General features: G+C 38.6%; 1 protein-coding gene across 10 annotated transcripts in view; it reads left to right on the plus strand.

Annotated features, from left to right (window-relative positions):
- Window positions 1-25,416, plus strand: part of ZNF385B (zinc finger protein 385B) — a 177,025-nt gene that overhangs the window by 54,953 nt on the left and 96,656 nt on the right. Inside the window, exon 2 of one of the 10 annotated variants that reach the window (XM_062640697.1) lies at window positions 11,274-11,407. The exons of the other annotated variants lie outside the window; for them this stretch is intronic. The gene's annotated coding sequence lies outside the window, so the exon portion shown is untranslated. The remainder of the gene's footprint in view (window positions 1-11,273; window positions 11,408-25,416) is intronic. 10 annotated transcript variants of the gene reach the window in all.

Raw genomic sequence — 25,416 nt, forward strand, 5'->3', positions numbered from 1 at the left:
TAAATTCTAAAATGTGTCAAAATAGAAGCTTTTAGTAGGTAGTTGAGTGTGCGTAAGCTGCAAGAAACTGTGCTGCTGTAAATGTGCTACCTATCCCGAAGCTGAAATCCCTTTACTCACTATGTTATTTTCTGGGCTATCTATTTCATGAGCATGTAGTTTATTGCCTACAGCAGCAACTGTATTGCAGACTTCAACTTTCTGGTGTTGTGTAGTTGTTAGAGCAACAACCAGTAACAGCACAGACACACAGTGGGGCACTTTCTGAGGAACCACAATATTGTAGAAATGGTCTCTTTATTTTTTTCTACTTTTTCGTTCTTTGTTCCTTGATCCTGTTGCTGAACATGAGTGGAATGTGACCGGACTGCTCTGGTGTAGAGCAAGCAGCTGCCAGAGTGAAGTCGAGTCTGAAGGGACATCTACCAATTAGCTGAAAATAAATCTTGTTACACTAATCAAAGCAAACTTGTTTCAAGTAATCTCGAAGATAAATTTCTAAGGCATGTATGGTTTAACTTGACTCTTTTGGTATAAACAGAATCAGAATCAGTGCATCCACTGGGGCTCATAGACTCTGGGAACCAAAGAAATCACTGAGTCTTACCTTATCTACAATACCAGACAAAATAATCTCAAACACTAATTCCTTCAGTAGAGGATAGTAGTTTCCCTAACATGCCAGTGCTTGCTGTTAAATCCAATAAATCTGCAATTGAACTAGAACACAACATTTAGAGACACATCCAAGTTCAATTTAAGGATTTCAGGATGTGATGAATTTATTTGTTGCACTGTTGAATTGCTTAAATAACCCCTTACCTTTGCAGTTAAGAACTGCATCTTGCTGCCCGTTTTAATTTACTAATTACGAACTGGGAGGTGCGTTTTCTTCCATACTATTAAAGAACCTCTCCTACTAGATAGATTCTCCTTTTAAAGTGGCAAGGAAGTTTGATTTAAATTCCAGCACTGTTTTTATTAAGCAGGCAATTACAAACACAGATCACGTAATATCTGAAATAATGTTACACCTGAATGTGATCTGAAATTCTTTTTTCTTTTAATGACATAGTTCACATCAGTGGTCTCGGTGAATCCCTGATGAGTCAGAATGACAATTTTGCATCTACAATAGTGGACTGTTGGGCCCTGTTTTTTGAAGTCTGCAAAACATATTCTTAACAGTAACAAATACACTTTCAGCCAGAACTGAGTTCATAAAGCTCTTTCTTAGGATCAAGTTAGGAGCATAATGCCAGTACTCCTCAGGATTTTTCTGGACTTTTGCTGTGTTTTCTTCCAGTTAATTTTCAGCTGGCAGGATCAAACAAATCTAAGTGAGCATTTGTGAAAAGACAGTCGTTTTCCAGGTCAAAATACCTTTGCCACTGTAACAATTGTTTCATTGCTTTTGCAAATGCATGGAGCTTGATATCAATGAGGTGATTGGGGTGCCATAGCTTTAGTCTGATTTATTTTTTTTATGTGTGTGCTTATCATTTCACCTAATTTTCTTTGTATTGACTTTTATCTAAGGACTTTTATCTAAAACACTACTTCCAGTGAAGACATACAGTCTTCTGCCCGTTTTCCTAATCAGCTTGTAAAGACATTGCCTATGTGATTTACCTGTCAGATGTTTACTGAGTTTGACCTCAAGTTTTTGAAACTAAGAGTATCTGTAATCTAACCATGTAAATAATTTATTGAATCATTTTTGGTACACTAGTACTAGTACCTGGAAAGCATGCCCATTAGCCGTTGTCTTTCCTCCACTGGGAGTCTTTGGAGACAATATTATGCAGTAGTATATTCAGACTACTGTTCTTGGGATGTCTTCAGTTCCTATGGAGGCATGTCCCCAGCACTCACATACATCTATCCACAATGACTTCTTTCTGTAGTTTGTGGTAAGAGTGGAAGCACAGTGTAAGCATACTAATTCCTGCCTGTTTTACTTAAGGTAAAATGCATACAGTTTCTTACAGTTTTGTTGCACAAAACTATTTTGACAAGATGTTGCTGTTAACAGGCTTGCTCTTAACCCTGTGTCTCTAATACCTAATATTAATATTTATAATACCTTGCAGGCTGTTTTTCAGGATTTCTGTCTCTAACTGTGCTGCCAGAATATGTGGGTTTTTTTGTTTGTTTTTTGGGTTTGTTTTTAATTTTTTTCTCCCTGAAACGTTCCCCCACAGACTTAGGAATGAAAAAGCTCTGTGAATTTAAGTATTGCTTGCAAACTTGACCTTTAAGTTCTTCTCACTCCTTTATCAGGATGACCCCTGATCCATACACGTACCTGGATTTATGATTTTGAGAGTGCTGTCTTCCGTGAATAAACACAAAAATACATGGGAGCTCTGTATTGTAAGAACTGAAAATCACAGCATGGTTTGAATTAAAAAGGAAATTATTTTGTAGCAGTATGTAAAGCGGCAACACTCAAATGGAAGTAGAGTTCTCTGCATGTCACTGAATATCTGGGAAGGTTGGTCACTCCTGAATTGTATGCTTCTTTCGTGCTGTGTAAGTCCTCCCTCTACTTACCCCTACTGAAGTTTAGTTACCCCAGGTTGGTTAATTTTTTTCTGAAACATCATCTGGCACTTTAGACTAAATTGAAATTTTATGTAATCACATGGTAGCACTTTCTCCCCTTCTCATTTTTCTTTTAATGTCAGAGTTTATAAATGATTTATCTCTACAGCAAAGTAAAAAAACAGCAGAGTAAAAATGTGGTGTGCTTTCCTGCAACTTGTTTCCTTAGCTTTCTTTTTCCTCCAAAGACAAACCTAATGTTGCTTATTCTGTGTCATGTTTCAGCTCTGAGAGTATCTGAGTATTTTGAAATACAGTTGTGGAAGTTGCTAGTAACTGCTTGAACAAAAAGACTTCTTTTTTTTCTTGGTAAATAAAAGGTTTATAGAATGTGAGACGTAAAGAAAATATTGTCATCTAAGGTAGTGAGCTTGGCTTCATTACTCTAAATTGACAACACAGTGAAGTATTTTTCCTCTTTTGTCATCCATCAGCAACATGTAATCTGAGGCTTCTGATCTTTGGCTTAAACTACTGTTAAGTTTTCATTATAAATGTGACACCCATTGGAGCAGAAGGCCTATCAGCAAATATTTATTAACATTATCTTCTCCCAGAACCATTTGCATAGTAATTTCTTGCTTTATTCCTGTGCTTCTTGTTGTCAAATCTACAGTGCTTCTTTTCAGTCTCACCATAGGCTATGAAAATGATAATAAGGCTTGGAGAGGATGTAGAGAATGGAGTCTTAATAAAATGCCTTAACGAAAAAAATGATATAATGAAGAATTCCTGCCATCCAATGAATGTCCAGTAAGGGAATCTTACCTACATGGGTACTGTAATACATGGGTACTGTATGTCTTGATTTGAAGATGAAAAAAATAATGTAACTGTTCAATTTAGCCTTGTAGCAAAAAGAAACTTTAAACAAGATTTTAGGTTACACTGTTGTTGTTAAATGACATCTTCAGCCTTGTCTTGGCATAGGACTGCTCATTTGTAAAGATGCTCATGAAAGGAGTTTTGTTCAGAGCTTGTTGTATTTTACGTTATAGTAATTAATGGAATGATTATTTAAATTGCAGGCACGTGTTACAACTTATCCCCAAAATTTAAAAATCTGAAACATAAATGCATGCAGACAGAGTAAATTGGAAGAAGAGCATGGTATAGAAACAAGAATTATGCTAAAGTCAGATGATTTTCTTGATGTTCCTCATGAAAATGAATGTTTTGGCAATGCTTCATTATATCATACTAGAAGAATGGCTAACGTATGAACAAGAACAGGCAGAACATCCTCCTGAATATTAATCTCTTTTGCTGCATATTAAATTTGTGGGTTCCTGTAGGACAGTCTTTGGCTTGGGCAAGGTTGGGTTTTTTTGGTTGGTTGGGTTTTGTTCCATAATGGGCTACACAGACTGCAGCTGATATGTTAAGGAGGCAGCTATAAAAAAATTGGTATCTTTCCTTATACCAGTTGCCATTTTCTTTCCATGCCTTGCAAGGAAAACTCAGCCATGAGGGCATTTGATTTTGAAAAGGAAGAATGATTTAATGAACCCTTCTCAAAAAAACGAGTAATCTAACAAGCTACAAAGAGTGAGATAGAAGATGTCAGAGACCTAGCTCCGTATCTGGTGTTGTGATGCTTGTCACATATGCCCAGGTTTTCAGCAACCCAGTACCACATCCTTAATGTTAAACAAGGAGAGTCCAAATGTTATGATTGCTGAATCTGAAACTTCTGTTATACTTCAACTGAAATATAAATAATGCAGTTATGTAAACTTGGAGCTTTTTAACAAGGATTTGTTAGCTGCTCACCATAATCAGTGTCCTTGTACACTGCCTGTTCATTCTTTTGATCTGTCAAATGCTGTTAAACCAGTTTTTGATTTGGAGATGTTGGACTGGTGTAAAACATTTGGTTCCTATATCATAGATAAATGGCATGTAAGTATCTACAAGAGACTATCAAGGAAGTTAGAGTGACCGCTGATAGGGCTAAGTGGTACATCTGGGATGGCACAGTAATTGGAAGGAGCTAGTAGCAGGATGTTTTCCTCCAAGTTTGGCACCTATTTCTCCGTGCTTAGAGGGGAAATTGAATTTCTTAGTCATAGGTTTTTGCTGTATAAATTCTCTTTTCAGTTGTTTATTTGATAATTGAATGGCTAATTTTATATTGCTGGGTGAAGGAAATTTAGCTTTGTTAAGGTGTTTTCTAATGTGTGCAACTGAACCATTTCCTAAACATTCATTTTAAAAAAGTATTTTTTCTTCATTTTATGTATATCAAATTTAAGAGGAAGAGCTCACATGTTCATTTTTCAGTGCTACATGAACAAAGATGTGTTGAAAGGCTCAGTGAATTAATGACTTTAAATGACTTGGAGATCCTTAAATGGAAGGGTTTACAGAAATACACTGATTCTGATTTTTGTTTTCCCATTATGGAACTGTCTTTGTCTTAAGCCACTTCCTTGGAGAGAATAAGCTTTAGGGTTGGTGTTTTTTTTCTCCTTCTCATGACTTGCCTGGTTTTATGCTGAGTGGTCCTGCTTATGGAAAATATAAGTGACTTCTTTTTCTTTGGTAGGCGACTTGAATGTAGTCTTCTCAATTTTTGTGAAACAAGCCAAGGTATATGTCTGGCTTTGCTCAAGGTAGGGAGCACTTGGGGTAAGCTGGGAAAGTGCTTCAGGAAACATGCTTCTTGCAGGAACAGGACTCACTTGTCCATTGGGTGGAAAAGTAGCAATATCAGCTGGAGTCATTAATATCATTGTCTTCAGGGGTGCCTGTAGCTGGTCTGCCTACTTTCTCAGAATGGGACACTGAAGCCAGTAAATAAGGCAATAAAGTATTTCACAGGTAATAAATCTCATATACCAAAAGAAAATAAGATCTAAGGAGTTCTAAGAACACAGTTCTTTCAAATGTTAGGAGACTGAGGTCATATAGAAAGGGCATGGATAAAGAAAAACTGCTATTTTTATAGGAGGAGGTGAAGATTGTATGACAGGAAACTTCTGAAATGCTTTTAAATATTACAATAATGAAAGAAACAGAAAAAGGAAGTAATTTCTAAGCAATGTCTGAAAGTGAAAACACTTAAAGTATGAGAATGTAACTCAAGGAATTACCTTAGTGCAAGAACACAGAATCATAAAATAGTTAGGGTTGGAAAGGACCTTCAGATCATCTAGTTCCAACCCCCCTGCCGTGGGCAGGGACACCTTACGCTAAATCATATCACCCAAGGCCTCGTCCAACCTGGTCTTGAACACTGCCAGGGGTGGAGCATTCACAACCTCCCTGGACAACCCATTCCAGTGCCTCACTACCCTAACAGAAAAGAATTTCCTCCTTATATCCAATCTAAACTTCCCCTGTTTAAGTTTTAAACCGTTACCCCTTGTCCTATCACTGCAGTCTCTAATGAAGAGTCCCTCCCAGCATCCCTATAGGCCCCCTTCAGATACTGGAAGGCTGCTATGAGGTCTCCACACAGCCTTCTCTTCTCCAGGATGAACAGCCCCAACTTTCTTAGCCTGTCTTCATACGGGAGGTGCTCCAGTCCCCTGATCATCCTCGTGGCCCTTCTCTGGATTTGTTCCAACAGTTCCATGTCCTTTTTATGTTGAGGACACCAGAACTGCACACAATACTCCAGGTGAGGTCTCACAAGAGCAGAATAAAGGGGCAGGATCACCTCCTTCAACCTGCTGGTTACGCTGCTTTTAATGCAGCCCAGGATACGGTTGGCTTTCTGGGCTGCAAGTGCACACTGCCGGCCCATGTTCATTTCCTCATCAACCAACACCCCCAAGTTCTTCTCCACAGGGCTGCTTTGAATCTCTTCTCTGCCCAACCTGTAGCTGTGCCTGGGATTGCTCCGACCCAGGTGTAGGACCTTGCACTTGGCATGGTTAAACTTCATAAGGTTGGCATCAGCCCACCTTACAAGCGTGTCGAGGTCCCTCTGGATGGCATTCCTTCCCTCCAGCATATCAACTGAGCCACACAGCTTGGTGTCATCAGAAAACTTGCTGAGGGCACACTCAATCCCACTGTCCATGTCACCAACAAAGATGTTGAACAAGACCGGTCCAAACACCGATCCCTGAGGGACACCACTTGTTACTGGTCTCCACCCAGACATTGAGCCATTGACCACAACTCTTTGTGTGCAGCCATCCAGCCAGTTCTTTCTCCACTGAGTGGTCCATCCATCAAATTGAGTGGTCCATCCATCAAATTGATGTCTCTCCAATTTAGAGACAAGGATGTCGTGTGGGACAGTGTCAGATGCTTTACACAAGTCCAGGTAGATGACATCAGCTGCTCTACTGCTGTCCATCAGTTCTGTAGTCCCATCATAGAAGGCCACCAAATTGGTCAGGCAGGATTTCCCCTTAGTGAAGCCATGCTGGCTGTCACCAAGCACCTTGTTGATTTTCATGTGCCTTAGCATGTCTTCCAGGAGAATCTTCTCCAAGATTTTGCCAGGCAACATATCCCAAGGAGATACTCAAAATAAGCACAATACACTAATACAGAACTGAAAAAGAAAATATCAAGTTCTGCTTGCAGTTTATGGGCATATGGAACCGATTCAAGGCCTATTTCTTCATGATTAGGCTTTCAAGATAGAGAAATAACTTAATCCATTATTAAAAGCATTGTTTGTGGCATGATTTGATTTTTCAGGATTATTTGGTTATTAGTCTTTTGTCTAATGGGTTAAATCAGAGGAATTTAAATTTATGACATTTTATAGGGATATATGTACTTTTATGTAGTATATGTGCATGTAGATTTAAAAAATAACTAAAGAGAATTCCAGAGTACAAACTGATGTGAGCAGAGAAGTGCTACCGTCGTCAAAGCAGGGATAAATGATTTCAGTGAATTGCAATTAATTTAGTTGTGTGTATTCATAATGAGAGCATAAATTATTTGGTTCTCATTTCAGTTTATTTCCTGTTATGCCCAAGCAGAAGAAATATGCTTGGGAATATGTGGCATTCAAGACTACAGAATCTAGCATTAGTGGAAAAAACATGCTGGTTGAAGTCATTGAGCGATATGGGACACCTGGATGTGTTTCATAAAATGTCACTGTTATAGTGAATGCCCTTACAATTGTGTTGAGATGTTTTGAGCACTTTTATGTGTGCATTTCTTCCTGTGTACAGGAGGAAACTTCATGGAAGGTTTTATGAAGTGAATGCATAATGGTACATAATATATTTGTGTGTGTGATGTGCATCAGGGCTTTAGATATAACAAATCTCTGTGTGTCTGTATCTTGTGTTTGTGGTATTGTGACTGAGTTGGGTTTTTTTCTTTCAGACTAGTAAACTTTATGGCGCCTATTAACCATCAAAGTCACTTTCATTTTTGTCAGTTGAGAATGATGACTTGGCTGTAGTTGTCAGCATCTTGTAGGAAGTTCAAACTCATATTCCATTAGGAAAACTCTCTAGATAGTAGTCCTTGTGAGTGAAGATGGCTTCAGTTGAGGGACTGAATATTGCTAGGCATTTTTGTGATGCCTTTAAGGTGCCTAAAGGACTAAGATGATCCTTAGGTGCATATGTAAAGGCAGTGACTGACTTCCTTCTTCCATATGTAAGATCAAGGCTTTCCTGCATCTCATAAAGTGCAAGAGATTGCAGAGCTTCTCTCATTATGTAAAATGACTGTCTACATGGTAACTCTTTTTTCCTATGCTCCCAAATAAAACCTTTATCTCTACCTGGTGCTGTGAGTTGGAACTTTGTGTAGATTGTTTTGAATGGGTATTTTAACATTATGCATAGTTCATAAAAATAAACTGATTTTTTTTTGCTTTCGTCTTTCCCAAATGTAGTAGTTAAGCATCATATCACTAAAATAGAAGCTAGTTAGGCTGACTTGCATCCATGGCAGGTGTTGCTGTCTATTCCTCAAACCCTTTTTCTGCTGCGTCAGTAAGCTTAGCCCACCAGTGACTGTTTAAGAGTGTGCACATGATTAGCACGCTGTGGTGGCATGCTGGTAGTTGATCCATTTATAGGGAGTACCACCATTCTGAGTTTAGGAAAGATGAGCTGCTCTTGTTTACATAGCTTATTTGGATTTTGAATGTGTCCCATACAGTTGCCTCCAGATATCCACTGTCCCTCAATTATCTTCTCAACTCAGCAACTGATCAAAGGAGAATTACCGCTTGCAAAATTAGATCTGTGATAAAATGTTCCAGTGTAGCAGCGATCAAGTTGCCACTCCATGAAACTCAAGCTGAATCACTCCACGTTTATTATACAGAAGTGTTATGTACTGCTAAGCTTTTACACAAGAACAAATGCTAGATTATGTGGGCTGCCATCATTAATTAGTTTGTAAATTCTGTCTAAATTGGATATACAAATCCCCCTGTCCCATATTTACATTTCTGCATTTCAGCCTCTGAGATTTCTGAGAGGTTTGTAAAATTGTCTGTTGCCAAGCTGCTTTCTGCTGAGTACATCTCAAAGGTTTCTGTGGCTCGCTTGTTTTGTCCAGTAGGAGTTTTGAAACAGTTTCTACTCCAGAAATGTGTTCCTGATTTCACTGTTCAAGATGGTAGTGTACAAAGAATTGAGGTGAAGAGCTTGCTACTTCTGCTTTTAGCCAGATTGGACTGTTTTCAAACACATGTGGAAAACATTAAACTATCCTAATGTATGAATATTAAATTGGCAGAAACCTATATAATGTGAAATTATACAGATTGAATTAGGTCCTGAGTTTTGAGTCAATAGCTATATTAATTTGTGATAGAGTACAGTAATTACTAATATGATAATCTTATCAGATAAATGTGATATCACAGGACATGTTTGGTTACAATCTGTATTTTAAAATACCCTGTGGTTTTTGTGTAATAATGCAAGCCTCTATTCATCTGTGAGCATGCAGTGCACTTTTTTTTTTTTTTTCCTAAAAGCCATACTTCAAGTTACTGTTGGGGTAAAAGAAGAATTTACTGAAAACCTTCTGAAGATTCATTTCAATAATATGGATATTTGAATTATCAAGGCCAGAAAAACTCAAGGTAATTTATTTCAAAAGAAAGAAGAGGACTTCATTGCTGAAGTTTGCATTATATATTGAGATGACAGTTGTTACGTTTGCTGTATATTGATGTGAATGAAGTATGTAGCATTGCTAAGTGATTGTACCTGTGCAAGATACACCAAAATCTACATACGGCATGAGAAACTGTATTTGTATACTTTTCTAAATATTTCATGATCATCCTCTTTTCTTAATAAATAGCATTCACATATATTGAAGTATACATTTTTTACAGTTACAGCTTTTTTCCCTCTTCCTTTGAACCCAGAACATTCATAAAGCTTTGAATCCTTAAAATACTAGGTGCGCTTTTTTGAGAAGGGAAGGAGGGCAGAATTTCATTTGGTTGATGAACGTTTTCAGGCTTTTTGATTATGGTGGTGAAAATTAACTCATTATTTCCATAAAATTTATGTGATCACACAATTGTTGCTTTTATCATGATATACATTCCTATATAAAAAAAAGTAAATTTATTCATGTGAATTATGCTATGTTTTCACTTGAATTTACAAAGACTATCAGTACACTTTGCACGTTTTCTGAATTCTTTTGCAAGCACTTAGGTAAATAATGGAAAGGTGAATAATTTAAGCAGGCACTTTATTATTACAGGTTATGTGCTATTGAAAAGATGGGAGAAATCCTCAAAGTAAACAAAACAACTTTGAATTAAATAATGCAAAGTTTCTACCTTTGATTGTATTTATTAAAGTTTACTTATTTTCCTCCCAAATTCTTACTTTTGGTATCTTAGGTTTATGGCAATAACTTCAGTATCCTGGCAAAAATGTTGTATGTTCTTATTGCATTTTGGCAGTCAGGGTTCTTGGCAGGCAGGCTCCCCAGAGGCAGAAAGCACAAGACAGTACTGATTTCCCAATTTACAGGGTGTTTGAAAACCAGGCTTAGAAAGTATGGGATCACAGATACAAAGAAACATAGGCCAAAATAAAGATTATGTAGAAAATACCTGATGCTCGTTATATAGCTTGTATATGTAGCTTTCTTGTATATGTTGGGTTTTTCACAAACTATACAGTTTAAATAGGTTAAATGTTAATATCCTCACAAATCTCTTAGCTATTAGGAAGTGACAGTTTCCTTAAAATAATCCATTAAAAGGTTTATGATGGCAAACAGCATGACTATTAGGAATTTCCAGTGTCAGGTGTGGCGTAAAGCAATGACATTCATTTCTCACAGTGCTTGTGAGAAATGAATCAGTTGATGCTCACATTAGTGGTGGAAGGATTTGAGAAGGGGGTAGAAAGACTGCTTTGTAAGGGGCCATCTAAACATAAGTCGACATCTAAACATAAGCTATGCTAGTGCTAGTCATCTTTTGATGAGAGCTCTCCCACCACTAGCTCATGCACACAAGTGATGGTGGTATATGGAGTCCATCCCTCCTTCAGGCTGTGCATTAAGTTTTGTTCAGGAGAGGTCATCATTGGCTGCATTCTGAGAGTGCAGTTTCTGTACTTGTGTTTAATGAATTAACATTGCACCTAATGTAGGCTTTCATTCTGGCTAATAATGGTGGTCATAGCTATAACAGCCAGATGCTATCTTCCGTTATTTGAGCATTATTTTCCCATTCTTTTCAGCAAGCTGTGCATTACCCAGGCTTCATTGGGATTTTATATATATTAAGCAAGGCCTTTCAGCAGTGCATTCCCACCAGATGCAAGAAATGGTGCTATAGTCAAAACCAGAACACTGACACTTTACAAAGCAAACTGTAAGTTAAATTGCAACCAAGGTAAATATTTGAATAAAAAGAAACCAGTGTGGAGAAGAATGTGCTGTAGAGACTTATTAGCCATATCTCAAAAGAGCTCAGAAGGACACTCCTGTTTATTTTATTCTTACCTTGATGACCTTGTAGTTTGAGTTAATGGTTTCTAAATTCAACTGAAGAGTTTGCAGCACAGTCCCGTTTGTCTCCAGTCAAAGAGAAAGGAAAGTAATGTGGAGCTAAAAAACAGCCTTAAGATTTTGTTCATTCTCTAAGTCTTTGATATGTATTTTAATTTGTATGGGTATACAATTAATGCAAACATAGTATTTATACAGTCTAGACAAGACTGAAATGTACTTCATCTGTGTTAAATTATGTATTTCTCTTAATGATCTGGAAGACATCCGGAACTACAGTAGACGTATGTGCTCTTACCTAAAAGAAATTCTTGAAGCTGTATTTTGTGGAGGAGGGGAAAAAAGGAGTGGGATCTCATTGATCTAAAAGCCAGGCTGTTTTGCAGCTCTACTTTTGTGAAAGTAGGCTGCAGAATCATCTGAGGGAATTATTTTTTTTCTGACAGATCAGTACTCGATTTTCAATTGTCAGTTTCATTAAATCCAGTCATAAAAGTGAGCATGAATCATTTCATGTAGCTAAATGTTAAGATACATCCCAATTTTTGTTTCCTAATGGCATACTGAGCTTCACCTTCATACAGAATGTTGTTGTTAAAATTTGGATGCTGGGTGGTTTATAGATTAAGAGGTTGTTGCCCTCTCATTAATGTTAACCATCAGAGCAGTCTGCATATGATCAAGAGGCACCAAGGAATAATGTGCAATTTTATTAACAACTGTATCTAGTTCAGAAGGACAATTCATGATAAGAAAAGATAATATAAAACAGATCTCATAGTTTCAGCACAATTAAGATTTTTGCCAGTGGTTGTTATGGGAAAACTTTCTTAAATGCTTTGCCCTTACCCTTTCAAAAGATTTGATGTTAGATGAGCAGGATTTTAATTCAGCAACTACATTATTAAGCAAAACCAGCTCAGATTCCTGAACCTGTAGCTGACAAAATAGACCAGAGCTGTAGTTACCATATTTAATTACATTTTTTTGGCTTTCCTGATGGAAAGCTTCTCAAGTCAATAGAGATGAGAGGAAATTATGTTAAAGCACAAAGTGTTTTGTTCTTGCTGAAAAGTTGAGGAAAAAAACCAAAAACTACATAACATAAGAAATATTAAAATAATTAAAATTAGGTTTGAGCATTGTGCTTTATTGTTTATGGATTTGAACTGTGCAGATATGTCTGCTCTTGGGAACTCAAGACATTAGTATCCTCTTCAGCAGTGTGGTTAAGCATGCTTAAGCATGTCCTCTATTTTGTACAGGTAAAAAACAAAAATTCTAAAAACCCAACACACTTGCAGAAGGTATAAAGGGTTAAAAAAAAAAAAACCTTGTATTTTTGCAGTTATTTTTGGTTGAGCTCAAGCTAGCAGTATTAAAGCTCCTTTAACAATGTTGCCAATAAACACCTGACCTCTTGCATTTTATTATAGTAGAGGTATTTGAAAGACAGTCTTATCAAACCTGCATTTGGTTCATTTCTTGAAGATAAACAGCACTCTGTCTAGATTTTAGGATAGATTCTTGTATTAATGGATGTTATGGTTTAAACCCAACTAAGTACCACACAGCTGCTTGCTCACCACTGCCTTTTCCCCAATCCCCAGGAGGGATGGGGAGGAGAATCAAAAGAATGTAAAACCCGTAGGTTGAGATAAGAACAGTTTAATAACTAGAGTATAATATACTACAACTGCTACTAATGATAGTAATAATAAAGGGGAGAGAATATAAAACCAAAAGGGGGAAAAAAGCCCCAACCAAACCCAACAATAAGCCCAAATGATGCACAAAGCGATTGCTCACCACCCACCAACTGACACCTAGCCCAATGCAAGCAGCGATCTGCCCTTCCAGTTAACTCACCCAGTTTATATACTGGGCATGACGTGCTGTGGTATGGAATACCCCTTTGGCTAGTTTGGGTCAGTTCTCCTGTTTCTGTTTCCTCCCAGCTTCTTGTGCCTCAGACTGAAACACAGCACTGCACCCGTCACTAGGAAGAAAATTCTCACAGCCAAAACCAGGACAATGGGCTAGTTTCTCATTCTCTGAACCTAGTATAATTTAGCACAACTCATTTTATACTTATTTTATTTTATTTTATTTTATTTTATTTTATTTTATTTAAGTGCTAGTGCTAGCTCTCATATGCATAGTAAAGAGTTAAAACGAGTTATAGAGGTCTTGGAGAATCAGCTGCCATTTTGTTATGGTCTGTCTTGTTATGATGTTGCTTTATCTTAACAGTGTAACAGAAAGGAAATGATTTAAGTATAACCAATAACCGGTATTGCAATAATAAATTTCACATGGGTAAGATAGGGAAGAGGGAAGAACTTGTGGCAGGGTAATGTATTGTGTTGAAAACTGACAATAGCTTTATTTTGGAGAATTACTTTTTTTTCTGGATAGACAGCATTAAAATGGGAGGTACCAGATGAGTAAAAGATTTGCAATTTGACCCTTCTGATTGTAAACTAAGAAGTACGTTTCATAAGACACTATTCTTATGTGAAATAGTAATGAGCCCATTTCTACATTGGTTATTGACTGGCTGTTCTTATCTGCTGCAAAAAAATGCTTTCTCTAAGGCTGAGGAATGCAGTTAGGTGTTATTGCAGCTAGTAATAATGCACAAGCACTTTTCTTGTCAATATAATCGCAAGAGAGAAAATAAAACCTGGCAAGCTGTAAGAGGTTTTTTTCCCCTCATGTTTCAGCAGCTGAAGACATGAAATTGCTGTTTCATATTCAACTTTCCCAACCTAATATTATGTATAAAATTTTTTTTTATTTGAATGTAAAAGTGGATTTCCTATGTCACTTTCACACTGGAGCTTCTGAGACTACACAGAGCAATAGAGGTCTTTAAAAATCCTCTTAACCAGATCATTCTTGGAATTTTTATATCTTGAAAATTTTGAGTCATGATCATTTTGTCATAAGAACAATAGTTTTTCCATCTCTAGGGGTTCTGTACAAAGAATGGACTCTTAATCATTTCACGTGTCTACAGAGATTTTGACAGGTGGCTGTTAGCAATATAGATGGCTACTTTTTCTTTCAGGTTGATTTCATGAGTATAGATATAATGAGATTTCTGGATGTTATTTTCATGCTCTAGAATGGTATGTTTAGATCTCCTTTTCATTACTAGATAAAACCGTTAATCTTTGATGGACTGGTATATATAGTAGCTGTGCCTTGGAAGTTGCTTAGGCAAGAAATACTGCACAAGCAGAATCGTGGAAATCACAAGGTTTCAATGGCTATTTTGAAAAGGCTGAACATAGAAGCTCTTTGTTAACATTGTTATTTTAATCTAACATTTTTATGACATTTTTTCACTGCATCTATTTATTTTTTTAATAAGTCTTGGCATCATCATCATATATATATATGCTTACAACCTTTACCACAACATATTCTTGCAAAACTGGTTAATCATTGTATTGGAGTACAGCCCAGTTTGCAAGGGACCTTGAAAGACCATCTGGTCAAACCTTTCATGGGAAAGGGGAGTCTAACTGAGATTATCTAGCTCCCTGTCCAATCACATCTTGAAAACCTCCACCAATGTAGACTCCACCATGTCCCTAGGGAGGTTGTTCCAGTGAATGATTGATCTCACTAAATATATTTTTCTCATCTTTAGATGAAACCTCTCCCAGTATAATTTGCATTCATTGCCCCTTGTCTTCTCCATGTAGTTCCTTGTGAGAGCCTCCATCCTATCCATATCTGCCATTTAAGTACTGAAATACTGTGATGAGGTCCCCTCTAAGCTTTGTCTTCCAGAGAAGAAAGACCCACGTCCTTCAGTCTTTCCTTATAGGGCAGGTTCTTCAGGCTTTTTGATCATCTTCAAGGCCCTTCTTTGGACCTCTCCAGTCTGTCCACATCTTTCTTGATTTGTGTAGACCAGAACTGTGTACAATACTGCAGGTGCAGCCTGAGAAGCACTGAGTGGATGATCACTCTCTGCTTATAAAGCCCCTGTGGATCCAGGATTAAAGATTAATCTTAACTAAGAATAAACGTGTTTTTGTTTCATTCTGAGATTTCAAAAGTCTTTGAAGTAAGCAGTGCTTGTTATGCTGTCCTGCAATGTCTCTGTGTTTGGATTCACAGCCACTAATATCAGACATGGTTTCTGTCTTACTCTGTTCTTCATCTGTGGGTTCTTATTAATAGATGATGTCCATTTCTGTGTTAGGAAAAAACAGGTTATTGGTCTTCCCAAAAAAGTAGATGTGAGGTTGCAAGAACGTGTATTTTGGTGCTAATCTTTATGTAACTGTGTTCCTGGTCAGCCTTCCCATATTAAAATAAAAGGTTATATGAGGGATTGAGACAAAGCTGCTCTGGCTTTTCTTTGCATCTCAAGTTTCAGTCTAGATCCAAATCTGGCTCTGGTATGAAGCAACATGTGTCTCATTAGTCAGTTTTTCTCTTCTCAGAGGTCAGCAATGCTGACTGGTACAAATGAACATGACCTGTTTGTGAGGGATAGACAGAAGACTGCTTGTGTGACTGTTTAGAGATGTCCAAGAATTAAATACTAAATTGTTGTTTTGCTGATTTCTTAATGTGAAAATATTCATATTTCACAGTTCTGTTGCTGCTAATCTTTCATGTTTATTTACACTGATGGGACACAATTGCTTGGCCACAGGTCCAGTTTATTTCCAAGGGGACAAAATTTTCTGTAAGGATCCTTTTCGATGTTAAGGAGGTACCAGCATCTTTCTCATGATGTATTAGAAAATAGCTGATTTGTGCAGGTTAGCTTACTGAAGACAGAACATACTCTGGGACAAGCATGATTCTGGTCTGTATCCTTCCCACTGGTTTTGAAGGACTTAAAGTTCTTGGCTTGTAGCATCTGAGGACATAGAGTTAATTGCACGAGCCTTTCCTTTTTCTGAGTTACCTTTTATACATTTCTTTTCCCTTTGTATTGAAACATCTTGAAACCTATACTTCTTTTCTCGTATACAAATATTTTTAATGGTTTGAGATGCCAAATTAAACACTCGGTTACCTGTATGTGTGGTGTTCTTTGTTTTCAGTACCAGCACAGTTTTTAAAATAGGAAACCAAAGTCTGTTTTACTATTTCTCAAGTCTCTAAGGAGTAAATTTTTGAAGAAAATTCTTCAAGATGTTATTTTTATCTAAAGAATATGAAACTGAGGAAAGGAAACCTAAGGCTAAGTTATCCTAAGATCAGTCATTTCTGCTCATCTTCTAAATCTGCTTAAATATTGTGTACCCATTAAATTTTCCTTTGAAATAAGTGAAAGAAGTCACACGACATGCTAAGTAGAATGGACATGGAGACCTAGAAATATGTGCAAAATACAGAAATAGTAAAGTAATAACCTTCTTCTTAAATAATTGCACATAGGTTAGGAGGAGGCAAGCTTCTTCCTTACACTGCCCCTTCATTAAGTGAAGGTACTTGCTAAGGTTCTTATTTTAATTGGCAATTTTACAGTGCAGGTGGCAAGCCCAAACTACCCAGTTAATCCATTCCCAGACAATACAGATATTTCTGTATATTATAGGAGGAAGTGAAAATAAGATTAAAAATACAGTCCACCATTATTCCTCAGCCTTTAAAATGAGATAATGTAACCTAGCATTGCAAGCTGCTTTGTGCAGCCATAGTTATAGATGCTTACCGTGTCTGCCTAGTGCCTGAGGAGAACATCCCAGTTAAGTAGAAACCCACCAAAGCGGTAAACAAGGCTGAGTTACAGGTAGAATGTTTGGGGAAACAAGAAGCAGGTGACACTTTTATCCCAAATTCATCCACTAAAGCATGTTAACTCCTTGACTAGCCTGACTTGAAGAAAAATTAGAAGACAAGTGAACAAAGGACTTCGATGCTACTGGCTTGGTTTTGTAGGTAGCTGCTGGCTCCATCTGTAGGTAGGTCTTGCCCATCTGGCTCCAGCAGCTACTCCTGGTGTTGCGTGATAGGGCTTTTAACAGGTCTATAGTCTCTTTTTCACTATCATCTTGATCTTGGTGCAGTAATTGATTTGTATTTGGAGGACTGGGAATGGGTGTAAAAGTGTTTGTCTCCTCTGTGATCTTATCAAATGCTTGGTGTTGGCCTGAGGATTTTTGGAGTGGTTAATAAAGACAGTATGGGAATTTGTCCATATTAAACAAACAAACAAAAAAATAGGGAAAGGAATTATATAATCTATATAATTTTTAATTTATATGGTCAATTTATGGTAACATTTGTTGCTAGGGGAGACAGAAGTTAGGTTATTGCTATTTTAATTATATTGATAATCATTATGATGTAACTTATCTTTTCCAGGAGTTTGGTATAGTTCCTCATCTGTCAAAAGGAGCAGACTTCAAAAACTGACTCATTTACAGAAGGTGGTCCTCTGCTCAAATCAATTAATACTTCTCTAAGCTTCCTATTTAGAAACACAACTATTATGATTTTATTAAACTGGAAAATACTCAGTGATCTCCATCACTTATTTTTCCTGAACCCAAGAGGCCAGACATAACTGAGAGTGAGGGATTTAGGAATAACCTAGTACATTAGAAGAGCGAGCTGATGCCAAGATTTTATCTGAACCTTTGGTTTAGCCAGAGTACTTTTTCAAGGGAAGAGTCAAAAAACCCTGTATATGTTTAAAATACCATGTAAATTGTTTTTAATTTTCATTAAGTGCTGTTAGGTGCCTCAGTGCTCTCTGGCTAAAGGCAATACTGGCTATACTGAAGAGCCCATCTCGTTGAGCTGGTTTTAGTTTTCTGTCCCTGAATGTTTGTTATTTGTGTTTCGTTGTGTGACAACACATAAAGCTTCCTTACCAAACTGGCTTGCTCACCAAAATCCATCTTGTAGCATCATTTACAAGTAGGTCAGATGTAAACCTCATCCACATCAAGTAGGTCTCGCGCATATTTTTATTAGATAACTGACCTATCATGGTAGCTTGAATTAGCACTGTATAAGCAGGTGTAATTGCTTGGTTTGTGATTTTATTTTTTTTTTAAGGGTACCTCAAACTTAAGCTGAGGTGAAGCTGAAGGATTTCAACTCCCAGAGAGAGAGCTGGCCCAGTTTTCCAAGGACTGTCAAGTACCATCTGCAGCTTCTGTGTAGTTTCAGGGGCTCAGTGCTTTTGGAAACTGGGTTGAGTGGCAGATAACAGTGAAATAAGTAGCCCTCAGGAATGATCACCAGATTAGGGAAAGATTAGTCAAATTGCTTTATGCTTCTGATATTTTTATTTAGATAATAATGCTATTGAAATAACCTAATTTGAATGAGAATTTAACTGGAAAATATGCATATGCATGTTTGTAGTATGAAGAAAATGTTGGATGTGTATTTGTTTTCTGTATGACAATTAAAAACTCATTTATGGTTTTATGGGTATAGATCTGCATCTTGTCATGCAGTGCAGTACGTTGGTACTTTGCCGAATAGGTGGCAGACTGCAGTGCTCTGAATCTGTTGAACATACAAATTTGTTTCAAGAAAATTGATGAATATATATCTCATTGTGATTGAGGAAATCCAAATTATTCCAATCTGTGATTAATTAAATTGAGTTACTTCAAAATCCTAACAAACAGGTGTCTGGAGTGACCTTACTTAATTCTGTCAGTGCTTTAAATGTCTCTGGAGGACTTGGATTAGTTTACTGAGTATCCTGTTAAAAAAAGCATGTGCTATGTGAGCAATTTTTCCCAAAGGGATAAATCTAGTACATCTCAGATGCCCTAGAGCCTAACTGTGTGTGTTAAAAGCAGCTAAGGTATCAAATAAGAAGCTTAGATGTTAAAATTGCAAGATTAGTATTTTATCCAGTTTGGAAAGAGAGGAAGTCATGTATACATTACAAATAACCTTGTATGAGGGAAGTTTATAGAGTATAGCATTTTTCAAAGATAATATTTCAAGATGAAGTAATCGCTCTGAAATGTCGCTTTGATTTTTGAGCTGTATCAGCGTACCCTACACATTTCGTGTGACATTTTTAGAAGTGTTAGCTTTGGAAGCTGTAGAGCAAATGAATAGAATTTTCCATCAAAATGGTATAGGTGGAGGTTTGACAGTGAAGCCACTGCTGCAGTGCTGTTCCTGGAGTTGGGGGTGGTGGGGGGGGAGGGTTGTTTTTCTTCCATCCAATGCCTGGAAATTTTCAGCCAACCTTGCACTTGTTCATACACAGCTTTGGGAGCATATGCTTGTATTCATAGTAGATATAAATACTTATGGAGTCTCAGAAACATTCAAACAACTGTGTGCATCTGTGAACCTGCAAACCTTTTGGGATGGATTTTAACAGGTGTAAATCTGCCTCTAGTTCTGGTGTGTGTACAGATGCTATCTCTGTAAAACCCATCATGCAATTTGATGACTTCGTAGAAAGAGAAGGCTGGCTGCCAAGAAAAATTAACTCCGTGTCTTGTGTCAGTTAAGTTTAATTGGCTTTCACACCTAAGGCTGAAATAAAAACAAGCTACTACTTGTCACCATGCTTTGAGAGACTGGTCTCTTTGTAGAGTAACACACATCCATCTGCTTCAGAGGGAATTTATTACAACAGACTGTGTCCTACTACACTGGAATTCAGCTGCCTGACCCCAGAAATGATCCCTCCACGCAGTGTAGAGCCCTTGGTCATCTTCTCACACTCATCTTCTATGTCCAAAATAAACCTGAGGTAGGTTCTCATGTGCTTTCTTCCTTCCCATGATCTGCAGTGTAGCTATGCTGATGGAAAATTGTGCTTTCTTTCCAACTGGCTTTGAAGTGGCCATTGATCTGATGTATTGCAGAAATACAGAAATACTGGAACAGAGGCTCCAGAATTAAATATTGTCCAAAACCAGTAAAAAAAACAGCTGCTAACTCAAGCAGCACCAAAAAGGAAAGGGACTTGGTGTGCAACAAGAAAAAACAAAGGCAGAGAGGCCAGTATCATCACATCAAAGCTATGCACAGTGGAGTGTGAAATAAGTAGAGAAAGGATAGATGGAAGACCAAGAAAAGGAAAACAGAAAGTAAAAAACAAAGCAGGAAGACTGAAGGGAGTCTGGGGAATGTGCAGTTCCCCTCCAGCTTGAAGAGGCTGTGTGGGAGAAGAATGGAGCCAGTACACAGTCCAAAGAACAGACATCTCACTTCACTTTTACAGAGTGTGGGTAGAAATTGTGTTTCTCATATGGTGCCAGTTAAGCAACTCAGCCCCTGAAGGCAGGAGACATTCTTCAGCATCTGTTTTACAACTCTGGATTAACACAAATGCTAAGAGAGTTGTACTGTGTCATACTCAAGTTCTGTTGAAGCACCTGGGTTAGGACTAGCCTTCCAGGACTGCATTTTATCAGAAGTGTTTTCATCTGTAGAAACTTGTAGTTGCACACTGCCATTAAATGAGAATGTCCTTGCAAGGGAGAAAAAATCATACCAAAAAAGCAACTCCCGCTCCGAAAGCAAACAACCAAACAACTCCCCCTCCGAAACCAACCAACCAAAATGCCAAAGCAGAAGTAACAGAAGCTAAAATCTGAACAGAAAGAGATATTGATGTCTTGAATAAGTCTGCCAGTAAGATCCCTTAATGAGTGAGCCTGTGAGTCAGGGATGGTGTTTCTTGACATGGTTTAATTTCTTTTTCTGTTTCTTCTTGCGTCAGGATGTTACCCTTTTCATTCCCAGTACTTGAACATCACAAGGTAATCTGGGGCCATGACTAGCACAAATTTGAACAAGTCAGTGACTCAGTGCTGTCATCAGCTCTGAGTATTATTTACAAAAAAGGCCTGTCCTGCCAAAAATATGAACTTTAAATTGATCAATGTGTCATTATCTCCTTAAAAATGTAAATTAAACAAATCAGTTCATCAGATAGTTTTTGTCTTTGCTATGCTGCTGCTTCTAATTTAAAATGTTGGTTTTGTTTTGAAACACTCCAGGGAGAGGGAAAAGCCGTATTATAATATATCTGGATATGTCATTCGTTTCTTATGTCTTCATTCTCTCAGTAAAACTCTCTTGATTCTTCCTGCCTATGTTCAAACTTTTTGGCATCATAGTCCTTGCAAACAGTATCCATGCTTTCTTCTTCTTGTTCCTTTTTTTTTTTTCCTTAATAATTCCTAAGGCTCTTAGAGTCATTGGAAGGATTTGAATGTGTTTTCAGACCAAGTGGCTCAGAAAGCTGTATTAAAATTACTTTTTCATGTCAGCGCAAATGCCTTTCTCATTTTTTATCATGAATCTAACATTTCTGTGACTGTGACCTACTCTACTTCCATTTATGTCTATGAATTGATGATTGGTTTGCTAACGTCTATTATTCCTTAACAACAGAGAGAAACATGCTGATTTAAAAAAAAATAACAAAAAACTGTATGGAACTTTTTATTTCTTCTCTCCCACAGCCCTTCTGGTATTTTCATACTTCTGGTGTCACAGGGGTGGCATTCAAGATAAAGAGTTTTTTTCAAGGTATTCATGATAGTGAAATCAAGTAGTTTACTTAGAAATCAGACAGTAGCTTTTACTGGTATCAACATATGCCTGCCCAAGCTGTAGAGAGTTATTTCAGCAACCTAAATCCCTGTCCCCTTCTCCCTTTTCCTCTTTCCTTTCTCCCTGAAAGTGCTTATGCTTTTGTTCAAGCACAAAGACTTCCCCAGTCTGACCATGCAATTCTTTGCACCACAGTTAAATTTTGGATACAAAAGCTGGGGAAAAGATACTTATCATAGAATCATAGAATGGTTTGGGTTGGAAAAGACCTTACAGATCATCCAGTTCCAACCCCCCTGCCATGGGCAGGAACACCTTCCACTAGACCAGGCTGATCCAAGCTCTGTCCAGCCTGGGCCTGAACACTGCCAGGACTGGGGCAGCCACAGCTTCTCTGGGCAAACTGTTCCAGTGTCTCACCACCTTCATAGTGAATTTTTGTCTATTATCTAACCTAAGCCTACCCCTTGCCAGCTTAAAGCCACTGCCCCTTGTCCTATCACTACATGCCCTTGTAAAAAGTCCCTCTCCCGATTTCTTGTAGGCCCCCTTTAGGTATTGGAAGACTGTTATAAGGTCTCCCCTGAGCCTTCTCTCCTACAGGCTGAACAACCCCAACTCTCTCAGCCTGCAATTTCCAAATATACCATTTTCTGAATTCTGTATTTTTCTGAAGGCTATATAGACATGTTATGCAAACAGAGTTTGAGAACTGAAAGGTGATGAATCTTTCAGAATCTGTGTGCTCATGATGAAGGGGCATGGGGGTCTGATATACTGCATGGGAAACATCCTCTTCTCCAGTGCTATGGGACATGAGATCCAAAGCAGAAATAAGTTTGTCATTCTTTTCTTTTTTTTTTTTTCCGAACTGCAGTGAAGTAATTACTTACTGGGATGGCTCCTAAGACATTTACTGTCATCTAGACCTTTATAATGAAAAATTCTTGGGTCAAAGTACCAAGCGAATGGGGCAATGGTGATTAATGACTTAAACCAAAATAGGTTTTACTGGGCATTTATAGTGGAGTGGTATGCCTTTGATATTCTCATCTGTATTTGTTAAAGCCTTGAGGGCTGCGTACCTGTTGGAGCTGTTTCAGTCCTTAAGGCTGGAGAAATATTTAAGAATTTGGCTATGAAGATCCCATTTCAGAAGCAAGAGTTAGATTGACACTAAGTGTTTATGGCTGCCTCATCCCTTGTCTTGACAAAGGTGCATATCTTCAGCAGTGTGACACCTTCTTACTAAGTATGGTAAGACTTCTGTGCTCCCTAAAAGGGTAATATAGAGGGAGGAATATATTTGTCGTCTCGCCTGGGAGATAAAATGTCATCTTTGAGGGTGCACTGCAGGTCACCTCATGATCATGTCATACCAAAAGGAAAAATTAAGATCCTAGGATCTGAAATGTAATGAGGTAATTACTGCATCCCAACCAGAAGGAAGTGCAGCAGGAGGGCCAGGATACCTCCTTGGATGGATAAGGAGCTCCTGAGGAAAATTCAATTGAAAAAAAAAGGCTTATAATAAGTGGAAGCAAGGACAGGTGGCATGGGAAGAGTACAGGGATGTTGTCCGGGAAGCTAGGGACCAAATTAGGAAAGCTAAGGCTCAGTTAGAATTAAACTTAGCTAGAGGTTTTAAAAATGACAGGAAGGGATTCTACAGGTACATAGCAAATAAAAAACAGACTGGGGAGAATGTAGGCCCCCTCAGGAAGCTCTCAGGAAAACTGGCTACACAGGATTTGGAGAAAGCTGAGGTTCTGAATGACTTCTTTGCCTCAGTCTTCACTGCCAAAGGCTCTGAGCAAACCACCCAAGTCTTGGAAGGCAGATGCGGGGACTGTGAGAATGAAGACCTTGCACCCACCGTAGGAGAGGAACTGGTTCGAGACCATCTTAAAAATCTGAACGTGCACAAGTCCATGGGACCTGATGAGATCCATCCGCGGGTCCTGAAGGAGCTGGAGAATGAAGTTGCGAAGCCGCTGGCCATCATATTTGAGAAATCATGGCAGTCAGGTGAAGTTCCCAACAACTGGAAAAAGGGAAATATAACCCCCATTTTCAAGAAGGGGAAAATGGATGACCCAGGGAATTACAGACCAGTCAGTCTCACCTCTGTGCCTGGCAAAATCTTGGAGCAGATTCTCCTGGAAGGCATGCTAAGTCATATGAAAAACAACAAGGTGCTTGGTGACAGCCAGCATGGCTTCACTAAAGGGAAATCCTGCCTGACCAATTTGGTGGCCTTCTATGATGGGGCTACAGAACTGATGGACAGCGGTAGAGCAGTTGATGTCATCTACCTGGACTTGTGCAAAGCGTTCGACACTGTCCCACACGACATCCTTGTCTCTAAATTGGAGAGACATCAATTTGATGGATGGACAGCTCGGTGGATAAAGAACTGGCTGGATGGCTGCACACAAAGAGTTGGGGTCAATGGCTCAATGTCTGGGTGGAGACCAGTAACGAGTGGCGTCCCTCAGGGATCGGTGTTTGGACCGGTCTTGTTTAACATCTTCGTTGCTGACATGGACAGTGGGATTGAGTGCGCCCTCAGCAAGTTTGCTGATAATACCAAGCTGTGTGGTTGGGTTGATACCCTGGAGGGAAGGAATGCCATCCAGAGGGACCTTGACACACTTGTGAGGTGGGCTGGTGCCAACCTCATGAGGTTTAACCATGGCAAGTGCAAGGTCCTACACGTGGGTCGGAGCAATCCCAGGCACAGCTACAGGTTGGGCAGAGAAGAGATTCAGAGCAGCCCTGTGGAGAAGGACTTGGGGGTGTTGGTTGATGAGAAAATGAACATGAGCAGGCAGTGTGCGCTTGCAGCCCAGAAAGCCAACCATATCCTGGGCTGCATCAAAAGGAGCGTGACCAGCAGATTGAAGGAGGTGATCCTGCCCCTCTGTTCTGCTCTTGTGAGACCTCACCTGGAGTATTGTGTGCAGTTCTGGTGTCCTCAACATAAAAAGGACATGGAACTGTTGGAACAAGTCCAGAGGAGGGCCACGAGGATGATCAGGGGACTGGAGCACCTCCTGTATGAAAACAGGCTGAGAAAGTTGAGGCTGTTCAGTCTGGAGAAGAGAAGGCTGTGTAGAGACCTCATAGCAGCCTTCCAGTATCTGAAGGGGGCCTATAGGGATGCTGGGGAGGGACTCTTCATTAGAGACTGTAGTGATAGGACAAGGGGTAATGGGTTAAAACCTAAATAGGGGAAGCTTAGATTGGATATAAGGAGGAAATTCTTTCCTGTTAGGGTGGTGAGGCACTGGAATGGGTTGTGCAGCGAGGTTGTGAATGCTCCATCCCTGGCAG

The sequence above is a fragment of the Pezoporus occidentalis genome, unplaced genomic scaffold, assembly GCF_034315485.1.
Source record: "Pezoporus occidentalis ecotype Australia unplaced genomic scaffold, CSIRO_AGI_Poc_V1 ctg66, whole genome shotgun sequence".
Lineage (NCBI taxonomy): Eukaryota > Metazoa > Chordata > Aves > Psittaciformes > Psittacidae > Pezoporus > Pezoporus occidentalis.